Below are 12118 nucleotides of genomic sequence, written 5' to 3'. Positions count from 1 at the left end.
GACTGTGAGACCGCCCTCGGCTGAGTGTTGACGGCGAGGGCTGGGATCTCATTTTGGCCGCCATCTTGGGGGTAGGACTCTCCGCCCTCGCGCTCTAGTAGCGCTATAAAAGGGAAACGGAACATCTTGCATGTGATTAACAACTGCTACCTACCTTTCCCTCCTGAGGCGGAAGCCGGGAGGTCTCTCTACTATTCTTTGGCATTTTTAACCTAGCGTGTTTGACTTTCATGCTTGTCATTTTAATTTTTGTCTTGTGCAGCTTGTGCTCGCGCTTGTGTTATAAGCGTGCCTGAGCCTAGCGCTGCCTGCCATAGACTCCCCAGCGCTTGTAAGCGCTTTGCCCTGCTCCCTCTCCCTTGCCTGGGACTGTGAGACCGCCCTCGGCTGAGTGTTGACGCCGAGGGCTGGGATCTCATTTTGGCCGCCATCTTGGGGGTAGGACTCTCCGCCCTCGCGCTCTAGTAGCGCTATAAAAGGGAAACGGAACATCTTGCATGTGATTAACAACTGCTACCTACCTTTCCCTCCTGAGGCGGAAGCCGGGAGGTCTCTCTACTATTCTTTGGCATTTTTAACCTAGCGTGTTTGACTTTCATGCTTGTCATTTTAATTTTCGTCTTGTGCAGCTTGTGCTCGCGCTTGTGTTATAAGCGTGCCTGAGCCTAGCGCTGCCTGCCTTAGACTCCCCAGCGCTTGTAAGCGCTTTGCCCTGCTCCCTCTCCCTTGCCTGGGACTGTGAGACCGCCCTCGGCTGAGTGTTGACGCCGAGGGCTGGGATCTCATTTTGGCCGCCATCTTGGGGGTAGGACTCTCCGCCCTCGCGCTCTAGTAGCGCTATAAAAAGCTCACCCCTCCCTCCGCGCAGCGGACGCGGACTGCGGACGCGCTGGACCTGCGCCGGAGTCGTGCCAGAGTCCTGCCCGTCTGCGCCCGTCTGCGTCCCGGAGGCGTTCGGCGTGGCAGGTACTTCTGGCCATTATGCTTTCCTACTCCGCTCAGGAACTCTACTCTTTGCGTGACGGGGATGCGTCCTGTCACTCAGTCTTTCCTGGCCGATATAGGGGTAAACATAAGTGCCCTGTCTGTAAATGGCATCTTACTCGCAATCTCCCTTCCCCCCGCTCTATTAAGGATTGTAGCATTAAACATCTTTGTCTACTCCTTAATACAAGGTCGTTGCACCGACACACTCAAGAGATTTATGATCTCCTTTCGACGACCAGTCCTACCTGTCTGATGCTCACTGAGACATGGCTCAATGAATCCTCCCACCCGGACATCGCGGTAGCCATTCCCTCTGACTATATCATCCATCGACAAGATAGAGACAAGGGTAGGGGGGGAGGAGTTGTCCTGGTTGTGAAAAAATCTTTTCCGTGCACGGTCACGCACACAAATACCATCGTAGGGGCTGACTCTCTTGCCTTTACCATCTCCCTATCGCCTCAGCAAGCGCTGAAGGGTCTTGTTGTTTACAGACCTCCGGGCCCGGTGGGATCCTTTCTTGATGATCTCCAGCAGGTTATGTCGGTCCTTGTTCCAAGATCGGAGCGGTGTATATTGGCTGGAGATTTTAACTTCCATATGGATGATCACCAAGACCAGGATGCTATCAAGCTGCTTGATATTACATCTACTCTGGGCCTTTCCCCCTATATCTTTGGCCCGACCCATGATAAAGGCCACACACTTGACCAGGTTTTTTCCACCTCACCTATTATGGCTGTAACACTTCTGCCAGTCCTATGGTCTGATCATTGTCTTGTTCATTTTGAAATATCATCTACTACTAATTCTATGGCCAGTGCCACGAGACAGCAGGGTAGCAGCTATAGGGCACTCCATCGGGTGACTCCGGATCTGCTAGCGCAGGCTCTGGTGGATCACCCCATGTCGTATACGGGTGACCTGGAGAAAGACCTGGAGAGCCTGCAATCCTGGCTCCTTGCTAGATTAAATGAGCTCGCCCCATTACAGCCACCCAGGTCTGCCGCCCAACGGGTCTCGGCCCCTTGGTTTACGGAGGAATTGGCCCATCACCGTAGGCAATGCAAAGTCGCTGAGCGGGCTTGGAGAGCCCAGTACGAACCTGAGGCCAAACAACTTTATAAAACCATGATGAAATCATATCATGATTTAATACTTCAGGGCAAGAAATGCTATTTTGCCAAAAGGATTGAAGACGCGGCAAACTCCTGTAAGGAGATTTTCTCAATTGTGCGAGAATTCACCAGCCCGCGGTCAATCTCAGCTCAGGACGCTCCGGTGGAGACCTGGGCCAACACCATTGCTAATTTTTTTACCACCAAAATTAGGCAAATTCAGGATTCCTTTCCTTTGAGACCTATAGATGACCCGTCAACTCTGCCGATTGAGACAACTCTCCTGTCGTCTCCAGGCCCAGTTCTGCTAGACTTCCCGCCCCTTTCGGCTGCCGCATCCTTAGCCTTGATGAGGAACCTTAAATCGGGCTCACCGCTAGATCCCTGTCCAGCAAAATTCTTAGCGAGAATGGCAGATGCCGTTAACCCCATAGCTAATCCCATTCTTAACCTTTCCCTGAGTCAGGGATTTCTGCCCCAGTCCTGGAAACAGGCCATGGTCATCCCTCTTATCAAAAAGCCTAATCTTGACCCAGAAGTGCCCTCCAACTATAGGCCAATCTCGCTCCTTCCAGCACTTACCAAGATCCTGGAGAAACACGTTCATAGCGTGCTTTCTAACTTCCTGGAGTCAAACGAGTTACTCCATGAATCCCAATCGGGCTTTCGCTCCAACTTAAGCACCGAGACGGCGCTCCTGGAAGTTTCTGAGATCGTGAAGGAGGTGCTGGATACCGGAGGCAGGGTGATGTTAGTTATGCTAGACCTGTCGGCGGCGTTTGACACCGTCCCCCATGAGGATCTCCTCACTAGACTACACGACATCGGTCTGGGGGGGACGGTGCTCAACTGGTTTCGTTCCTTTCTAGCCAACCGCCGGCAGACGGTCTGGGTCCCACCTGGATCTGCCGAAATGCCGCCATTGGGAGTCGGAGTGCCTCAGGGCTCTGTATTGAGCCCCACTCTATTTAACATCCTTATGACCCCTCTGGCGACATTGGCAGAGTCCTATGGGGCCCGGATCGTCTCTTATGCTGACGACACCCAGCTTCTGTTCATCTGCCGTAAGAGCGAAGAGTTCGATGGAGAAAGGATCCGTGAGTGCCTTGGGGCTGTTTTTAATTGGTTCCAACTCAACAGCCTCAAGTGCAACTCGGATAAATCCGAAATACTATTCTTCGGATGCCCATCGGAACCAGATTGGCATGGGTGGTGGCCTGCTGACATGTTCCCTCCAACTCAGTCATCTAAGTGGGCTAAGAACCTGGGAGTAAAAATTGACAATGAGCTTTCGCTCAAATCCCAGGTTTCTACTCTTACGGGAACATGTTTCGGGATCCTCAGAATGTTGCGTAAGTTTTTTCCCCTTCTATCTGAGGAACATCGGAGGATAACTGTCCAGGCACTTATAGGATCCAGATTGGACTATGCAAATGTTCTATATCTGGGTCTGCCAGAATATCTCCTTCAGCGTTTGCAGGTGACCCAGAACGCTGCTGCTCGAGTGATCTTTGGCCTGCATCGTCGCACTAGTGCCTCTAACCTTCTTCTATCCCTCCATTGGCTTCCTGTACGGAAGAGGATACTGTTCAAGGCCATGACCCTAGCCCATAAGGCCCTGCATGGTAATGGTGCAAAATATCTCCAGAAGAGGCTGGACTTCTACCGACCTACACGATCCCTCAGGTCGGAAACATTGGCTCTGGCTCGGGTACCACGTATCAAAAGGGCTCGTCTAGGCGGCCGGTCCTTTAGATTCCTTGCCCCCCAGCTATGGAACTCTCTTCCGGTGTCCTTGCGGACTACCTCGAACCTGCTTGCCTTCAGGAAGGACTTAAAAACTTGGCTGTTCTCTGGTTAGTCCGCTTCCTCTTTTAGGCTCCTGTTTTTTTACTGTTATGTTTTCCAGTTCTTTCTTTAGGTCTGGAGCACAAAGCGCCGGGACACTCCTTTGGAGTAGCCGTTGCGCTATAAAAGTCCCATTTTAACATAACATAACATAACATAACATGTGTAACTGAGCAGACCTGCCATCACCCAGGGTGGGCACGTGGGTACTTGGGGGAGAACATTACAAACAGGTGGGGCTGGAGCTCTTCTTCATAAATGGAGAAATGCCCTCAATGGCGCTAAACATTCGGTGAAGTCTTCTTTTTTTTTTTTTTTTCCACTTGGAGAGAATATACAGAATAGAAAAATATAAATTCATGAACAATTTTCACATATAAATACAGCTAACGTATGATCGAGCAAGAGCATATTATTCGATATTTCATATATATTTACAATGCAAAAACAGAAAAGTTGAAAATCTTCAATCCCAAATCAATTGTTCCCCATCACAAAATCTAAAAACCATGATTCAGCCTGTCTCCTTACATAGCAGCTTGCCTTATAATCCATTTCTTCATGGGAGCCAAGATTCCCATACCTCTCCTGCTTGCATCACGGCCTTTACATTTATACAATGATTTCTCAAGAAGATATATAGCCAGCAAGCGACCAAGCCAGGCTTGAAAGTGAGGAGGGCCCGCATCTTCCCAGTGAGTAGCAATGAGAAGTCGAGTTACGGCTATTGCGATGAAGACAAATTTGCTCTTACGATGATCAAATTGTACCTTCTCATCACATCCTAGCAGCATTTAGGGTTGGGGTTATATTAATTATACTCTGTATAGCTGCTGTCAGAAATATCTCTATTTGTTTTATCAGAGGATCCAATTTATCACAGCCATAGAACATGTGGATTATATCGGCTGGCCCTTGATCACACCTGGGATATTTATCATCCTCTCTTTTCCCCCAGCGATGTAATTTTGCGGGATTACAGTAGAGGTCGTATATTGTATAATAATGTTGAGCTTTTAGATTAGCTGCGAGAAATGTGCCTTTAGCTAAAGAGTTATACAAATCAATGTCAGGGTCTCCAATGTTTTTAGCCCATTTGGTTTCTACTAACTCGAGGTCATCAGGGAGTGCATCTATTAAAATGTTATATATGGTTTTAATTTTTGTCCGGAGCTGACAGATAGTGCCTATGCATGGAGAGTCCCTTCTCCTTAATTGTATTTAAAAACTGGTAAGCTGTCTGTATTTAAATCATGTTCCAGCAGCTATACCGTATCATTGCTGTAGCTCAAGGAACAACAGACTTTGTTCAATTAAATAGAGGTCCCCCAGCCTCAAGATTCCCTTTTCCTCCCATTGCCTAGCCAATTTATCCTACATTGATATAGGAAAGAGGGGAGATCGCCACAGTGGGGTATATCTGTTATATATAGGTATTTTCACAAGGCCTACCATTCTTCTCCATATTTTCCAGATTGCAATTACCACCTTAAATGTAGTTTTTTTTATAATAGCTGGCCTCTATCTGTCGGAGAAGTACTCCCCGTGAATGTATTTCTATTGCTAGCTGGTATATCGAGGGGAGGTCCCCATCGACATTGTGTTGTCTATTTCCCGTACCGGGTGAGATCACGAAAGCCATTTGCTGTAAGAAGCTTGCAAAATAATAATATCTGAGATTAGGGGCGGACCATCCTCCTCGATCTTGTGGCAATGTTAAAAATTTAAGAGAGCATCGAATTTTGGAATATTTCCAAACAAAATGACTAAAAATATTATCTATTTTTTTTAAAGTAAATCTTCAAATTCTAATGGGATGGACCTAAACATATATAGAACTTTGGGAAGCATAACCATTTTCAATATATTACATCACCCTATAAGTGATAAATGGAGTCTATCTAGACGGCGCAGATCCGTACTGATCTTACTAATTATGGGTAACATATTTATTTTCCAAACGGTCTCTATGTTACTACTGATCTTAATGCCCAAATAGATTACCTCAGTTAACCTTCGAGGGTCATTACAAGGGGTTTTAGAGTTGCAGAAAATCTGAGTTTTCCCTGCATTCAGCAGGTAGCCAGATTTTCGACCATATTCACTGCCTAATTTCTGAATTTGAGAGATTGCTTATTCTGGGTCCACAATTACCACTGCCAAATCCTCGGCATAGGCCATTATTTTTGTATCGTGCCCATTGCAATTAACTGGGACAATGACCTGATCTTGAAGGATTTGCTCTATAAAGATATCAATATACAAAGCAAATAATATTGGAGAGCAGGAACAACCCTGTCTCGTCCCCCTTGCAATGCCGATAGAGATTGATTCTTGACCCATTATATTTAGTCTCGCGTATGGTCTATAATACATTGCCTGTATAGCTGTCAAGAAACCTGGCCCAATTCCTCTCTGTATCATAGTTGTCCAAAGATACTGCCATGACACGCGATCAAACGCCTTCTCTGCATCCAGGAGGATCATAGCCATCCTCTCACCGGTTGGCTCAGTAATATCAAACAGGGCTATAGCACATCTGATGTGGTCTGTTGTGCCTCTCGTTGGTATAAAGCTGTGTTGCCATGGTGAGACTAGATCTAGTCTCGGTTAAGTCTTCAATTCTGGGAAATCCTAGATGCTCATCGCGGTAGAAAGGAATGGAAGCAAAGGTTGGCAAAAATGTAATAAGGGAAAAGAAGAAACAGTAAGTGGGCTACTGCTGGGTGGACTTAAAAATAGGATAATGGAGAAATGGAATGACACAATGGAAGCAGGGGAGGGAGAGAGAATGGAAGTTGGAGGGAGGTTTCAAACTTTGGGAGAGAAAAGAGTGTGGCTAGTACATACAAGAGGCAAGGGAGAAAGGAAGAGTGTATGGGACATATATTTAAAGAGGTGAAAGGGAAATGAAGATTGGATCAGACATATATTTAAAGAGGTGGAAGTGGAATGAAGGGTGGATCCGAAATATGTTTAAAGAGATGGCAGAGAAACGATGGGTGGTCAGACATATATTTAAAGAGGTGTAAAAGTAAACAAAGGGTGGATCCGACATATGTTTAAGGAGGTAGAAGAGAAACGAAGGGTGGACCAGACATATGTTTTAAGAGGTGGAAGAGAAACGAAGGGTGGATCAGACATATGTTTAAAGAGGTGGAAGAGAAATGAAGGGTGGATCAGACATACTTTGGAAGAGGTAGAAAAGAAACAAGTGGTGGGTAAGACATTTGTTTAAAGAGGTGGAAGAGAAACAAAGGGTGGATCAGACATATATTTAAAGAGGTAGAAGAGATACAAAGGGTGGGACAGACACATATTTAAAGAGGTGGAAGAGAAACAAAGGGCGAATCAGACATACAATGAAAGAGGTAGAAGAGAAACAAAGGGTGGGACAGACACATATTTAAGAGGTGGAAGAGAAACGAAGGGTAGATTAGATCTAATGTGGCAGCTAGGGGTGGCTCCACCGTTTGAGCAGAGGAACGTCACCCCACAAAGAAAAGCCCCAGGCCAGACCTGAAAAATAAAATGGTAATAAAGTTTATTTATTACCATTTTATTTTTTGGCAACCAACCCATCCCGACCTGAGCATCAGGATGGGGGAGGGGGGCATTGCTGCTGAGTGGCAGCAGGGATCTGTGTGCTCAAGTTTGAAATGTGCATGACTCTATGGGTGGCCTTCTTGCGCCGGCCAGCCAGAAGTGTATTTTTGTTGCGCCGACCGGTCCTCAGGAGCGGGTTGATGATTGAGGGGTCCACCTCTTGATCTAACCAAGCCTGATTGCCGTAATGGCACAGGTCAGCGGAAGGATCAAGCGAGGGAAGGAAAGGTAGGGAACGCCTGGGAGGGAGATCTGTAAAGAGAAAGAACAGAACACACACCAATAAGGATCACCCCAAACATGTGCATGAATCAATACTGTTTCCTGGACCTGATATCTCCCCTAGCCCCTATACCTGTAAAGGAAAATAACATCCATTCTTATCATGGCGATGGTAACGAAAAGTTGAGGGTTGGTTGAGAGGTGGGCAGTCTTTGCTTGTGGTGGGGAGGGTTTTTCTGTAGCAATGACAAATAAACAAAGGTAAACCCCCACAACAGGATCCTACTCTGAACAACGAGGCCCTACAGCATGAACCAGCACCTACCCTCCACTTGACTCCACCGTGCTTCACAGGGGTAGAGCGTAGCCCTCTACCACTCGTGATAACCCCTGTTAAGATAGAGCCAAGAACACACCAGTTAGACAACACGACAATGTACTGTGTCAATCACTGTATGCCACATCAAGCATTCACCACACTCTCCCCTTCGTGTGCAATCGGCACTGATATCGTAAAGTTTGTGGATAGCGTTACATGAAAACAAGGTATGGCCCTGCGCCAATGAGCTTCCTTGGTCCGTGCTCTCTGGTCGCACTGGACCGTGCAATAGTGACAAGGTCTGAATCAGGCTATGCGCCCCCACCCCGCCGGCCGACAAAGCAGGCCGAACACATCCAAGGAGAGAGGCTCGCTCTCCCCGCCTGCCGACAAATGCAGGCCGAGCAAATCCTCAAGGTTCTTCCTCTAGCCTCCGTAGGAGCGCCCGCTCAACTACAGAGGTTCCAACTGATAGATGGTGAGCCTCTGTAGGAGCGCCCGCTCGACTACAGAGGTTCCAACTGATAGATGGTGCAAGCACCCTTACCGTACTCTAGGCAACGGCCTGGCAACAAGGATCGGACGAGGGAGACGTCTCCATGCAGGAATTTCCGACATCGGGAGGCCGGTGACTTCCTGCTTTATGCGTCTGGGGCGCGTAGTCTCGCGAGACGCGCTATGCCCCATGGGAACTGTAGTTCGGGCGGCGCTGTGAGCGCACAACGTAATTTCGCTGCCAGCGCTCGCCAGGGGGGGTCATGACAGTACATCCCTCCCGCACTGAGAGCGCACCTAAGGGCCGGGTTTTGACGGATGGGCGCGATGAAAGGCCGCCACCAACCGCGGATCATGAAGGCCCAGCGCAGGTTCCCATGAATTTTCCTCCGGACCGTAACCCTTCCATGCCACCAAATACCACACCTTCCCGCGGCGTATTTTCGAGTCCAACACCCTCAGGACTTCGTATTCCAGTTCGCTCTCCACCAGAACAGGCGGGGGCGGCCTTCGGAGCACTGCAGTAGATGGTTTCAAGAGGGAAACGTGAAACACCGGATGGATGCGCATGTTCGCCGGCAGTCTCAGTTTCACTGCCACCGGGCTGATTCTTTTCACGATCCTGTATGGCCCAATGTATCTGGGGTTAAACGCGCTCATCTTTGAAAGTGGATGTTCCTTGTGGACAACCACACGGTATCCCCGGTACTATACAAGGGCCCTTGCCGACGGTGTTTGTCAGCTGCCGCCTTGTAGCGAGCCTTCACGGCTCGAAGACGCTCCTGTGCCCGAGTCAAAGTCTCCTTTATATGTGCCACCCTTGCGGACACTTCCAGCAGGGCGTGTTGTATCCCCGGAGTAACGAAAGGGAGAAAACGCGGATGGTGGCCATAGTTACAATAGAAGGGGGAAGCTCCGGTGGAGCTATGCCTGGCGTTGTTATAGGCTATCTCAGCCAACCATAGCTGTTCCACCCACTTGTTAGAACTGACATCCACATAACAGCGGAGGTATTGCTTGAGCGATTGATTCAGGCGCTCTGTCTGACCGTCAGTTTGTGGGTGGAAGCTGGTGGACAAGGCTGTGCTGATATGCAGGGCAGAGCACCACGTCTTCCAAAACTGCGCCGTAAATTGCGATCCCCTATCCGACACAATCACGCTAGGCAGTCCGTGCAATCGAACCACGTTTTCCAACAGCAATCCTGCCAACTGGCCCGCCGTGGGAACCTGTTTACAGGATACGAAGTGCCCCATCTTCGTTAAAAAGTCAACGACCACCATTATGGTTGTGCACCCCTGATCCACGGGTAACCCAACAATAAAATCCACGGAAATGTGGTCCCATGGCTTCGTAGGCGTGGGTTGCGGCTGTAGCAACCCCTGCGGGCTTCTATGGTCTGATTTCATGGCGGCACATGTAGCACAGGAGGACACCCATGTCTGTACATCCCCTCTTATTGAGGGCCACCAAAACTGTCGCAAGATGTGGTCTCTGGTTTTGTCCACCCCAAGGTGCCCCGCACTGGGGGATGTGTGACACCACTGGAATACTTGCTTTCTCAACCGTACCGAAGGAAGCAACAGACGGTTATTACGGATGGGGAACCCCGCATGGAGATGCCATTCCGGATGGAAGCAAAGCCAGGTCCTCCATTTGGCAGTAGCCACTCCCCTTTGGACCCCGAGAAGGAAGGTGTCCGGTTGTATGGCTCCTATCACCTGTCCCCGGGCGATGATGCTTTCCACAGGAGCCCCCTCCGGTCTCACGGGGGACGTTTGCCGTGTGAGGGCATCCGCCTTCCGGTTCTCGGCTCCGGGCCGGTAGGTGATGATGAAATTGAAGCCGGCAAAAAACAACGTCCAACGGAGCTGCCGGGGAGTCAGATGTCTAGCGGCGGCCATGAACTGTAAGTTCCGGTGGACGATATAGACCGTCACCACGTGTCTGGCTCCCATAAGGAAATGTCTACACTCCCCGAAGGCCACTTTGATGGCCAGGAGCTCCTTTTCTGCTATCGGATAATTCTTCTCCGCAACATTCAGCTTCTTGGACATGTATGCCACCGGGTGAAGTTGCCCTGTGGTGGCATGTCTCTGTGATAAGACGGCGCCCACCGCGTCGTCAGAGGCGTCAGCCTCCACCACGTACGGTTTGTCAGGGTCCGGGTGCGACAGGACGGGAGCCGACACAAAGGCTGTTTTTAAGGCCTCAAAAGCCCTGTAGGCAGCCTCATCCCACACAAAACGCGGCGATTTCCTCAACAACTGAGTGAGAGGGGCCACCAGCTTGGAGAATTGATGGATAAATCTCCTATAAAAGTTGGCGAAGCCAATGAAGCATTGAACGTCCCGCACATTCCTAGGAGGCGGCCACTCCCTCACAGCTGCGACTTTTCGTTCAGCCATCTCCTGGCCGGCGGGACTCAGCATAACCCCCAGGAACTCCACTGTCCGAACGTGGAAATCGCACTCGCTTAGCTTACAGAAGAGGTTATGCTCCTGTAAGATGCCGAGCACTGTCTTTACATGCTGTACGTGGGAGACCTCATCGTTGGAGTACACCAGAATGTCATCAATATACACCACAACGTAGAGGTCCAAAATGTACCGCAAAACGTCATTGAGGAAATATTGGAAAGCCGCCGGGGCGTTACAAAGCCCGAACGGCATTACCAAATATTCAAACAGCCCGTAGCAGGTCTTGAAGGCGGTCTTCCACTCGTCTCCGTGTCTCATGCGCACCAAGTGATAAGCCCCCTTGAGGTCTAGTTTGGTGAATATTGTTGCCTTCTTGACTTGTTCCAACAATACACTTATCAGAGGCAGCGGGTACCGATTCTTTACGGTAATAGCGTTCAACGCCCTGTAGTCCACACAGGCCCGTAACTCGCCGTTGGCCTTAAGGATAAAAAAAAGTGGGGATGCGGCCGGGGATTTGGACGGGCGGATAAAGCCCAATTCCAGGAGCTTGTCCAGATAGTCGCGCAGATGTCGTGTTTCGGGCTCCGTCAGGGCGTAGATACGACCTGTAGGAACCACAGCCCCAGGAACCAGGTCTATTTGATAGTCATATAGTCTATGTGACGGTAACGCCTCGGCCTGGACTTCACTAAACACTCTTTGGTACTGCTGATAGACCTCGGGTAACAGAACGTTCTTTTCGGTGGCGGTGGCGATCACGGAACTCTGGGCTAACGCCAGGGCTGGTTCCACCGGTTTGTCAAGGCAGTGCTTCAAACAATACAAGGAAGACATATGAACCGTTTTATCCACCCAATCTATCACCGGATTGTGTCGCTGTAACCAGGGCAACCCAAGTATAATCTCATATTGTGGGGCTTGTATGATGCTAAAGATCACCTGTTCTTTATGGAAGTCCCCGTAGAAGACCTCAAGGCTTTCCGTGTTATACCCCACCGGCCCAGTACTCAATCGACGGCCGTCCACGGCGTATACCACCTCAGGCTTGTCCTTAGGCACTAATCGAATACCTGTCCTTTGTGCCACCCCTAAGTCCATAA

The sequence above is a fragment of the Triturus cristatus genome, chromosome 7, assembly GCF_964204655.1.
Source record: "Triturus cristatus chromosome 7, aTriCri1.1, whole genome shotgun sequence".
NCBI lineage: Eukaryota > Metazoa > Chordata > Amphibia > Caudata > Salamandridae > Triturus > Triturus cristatus.
Note: the sequence above shows the minus strand (reverse complement) of the source record.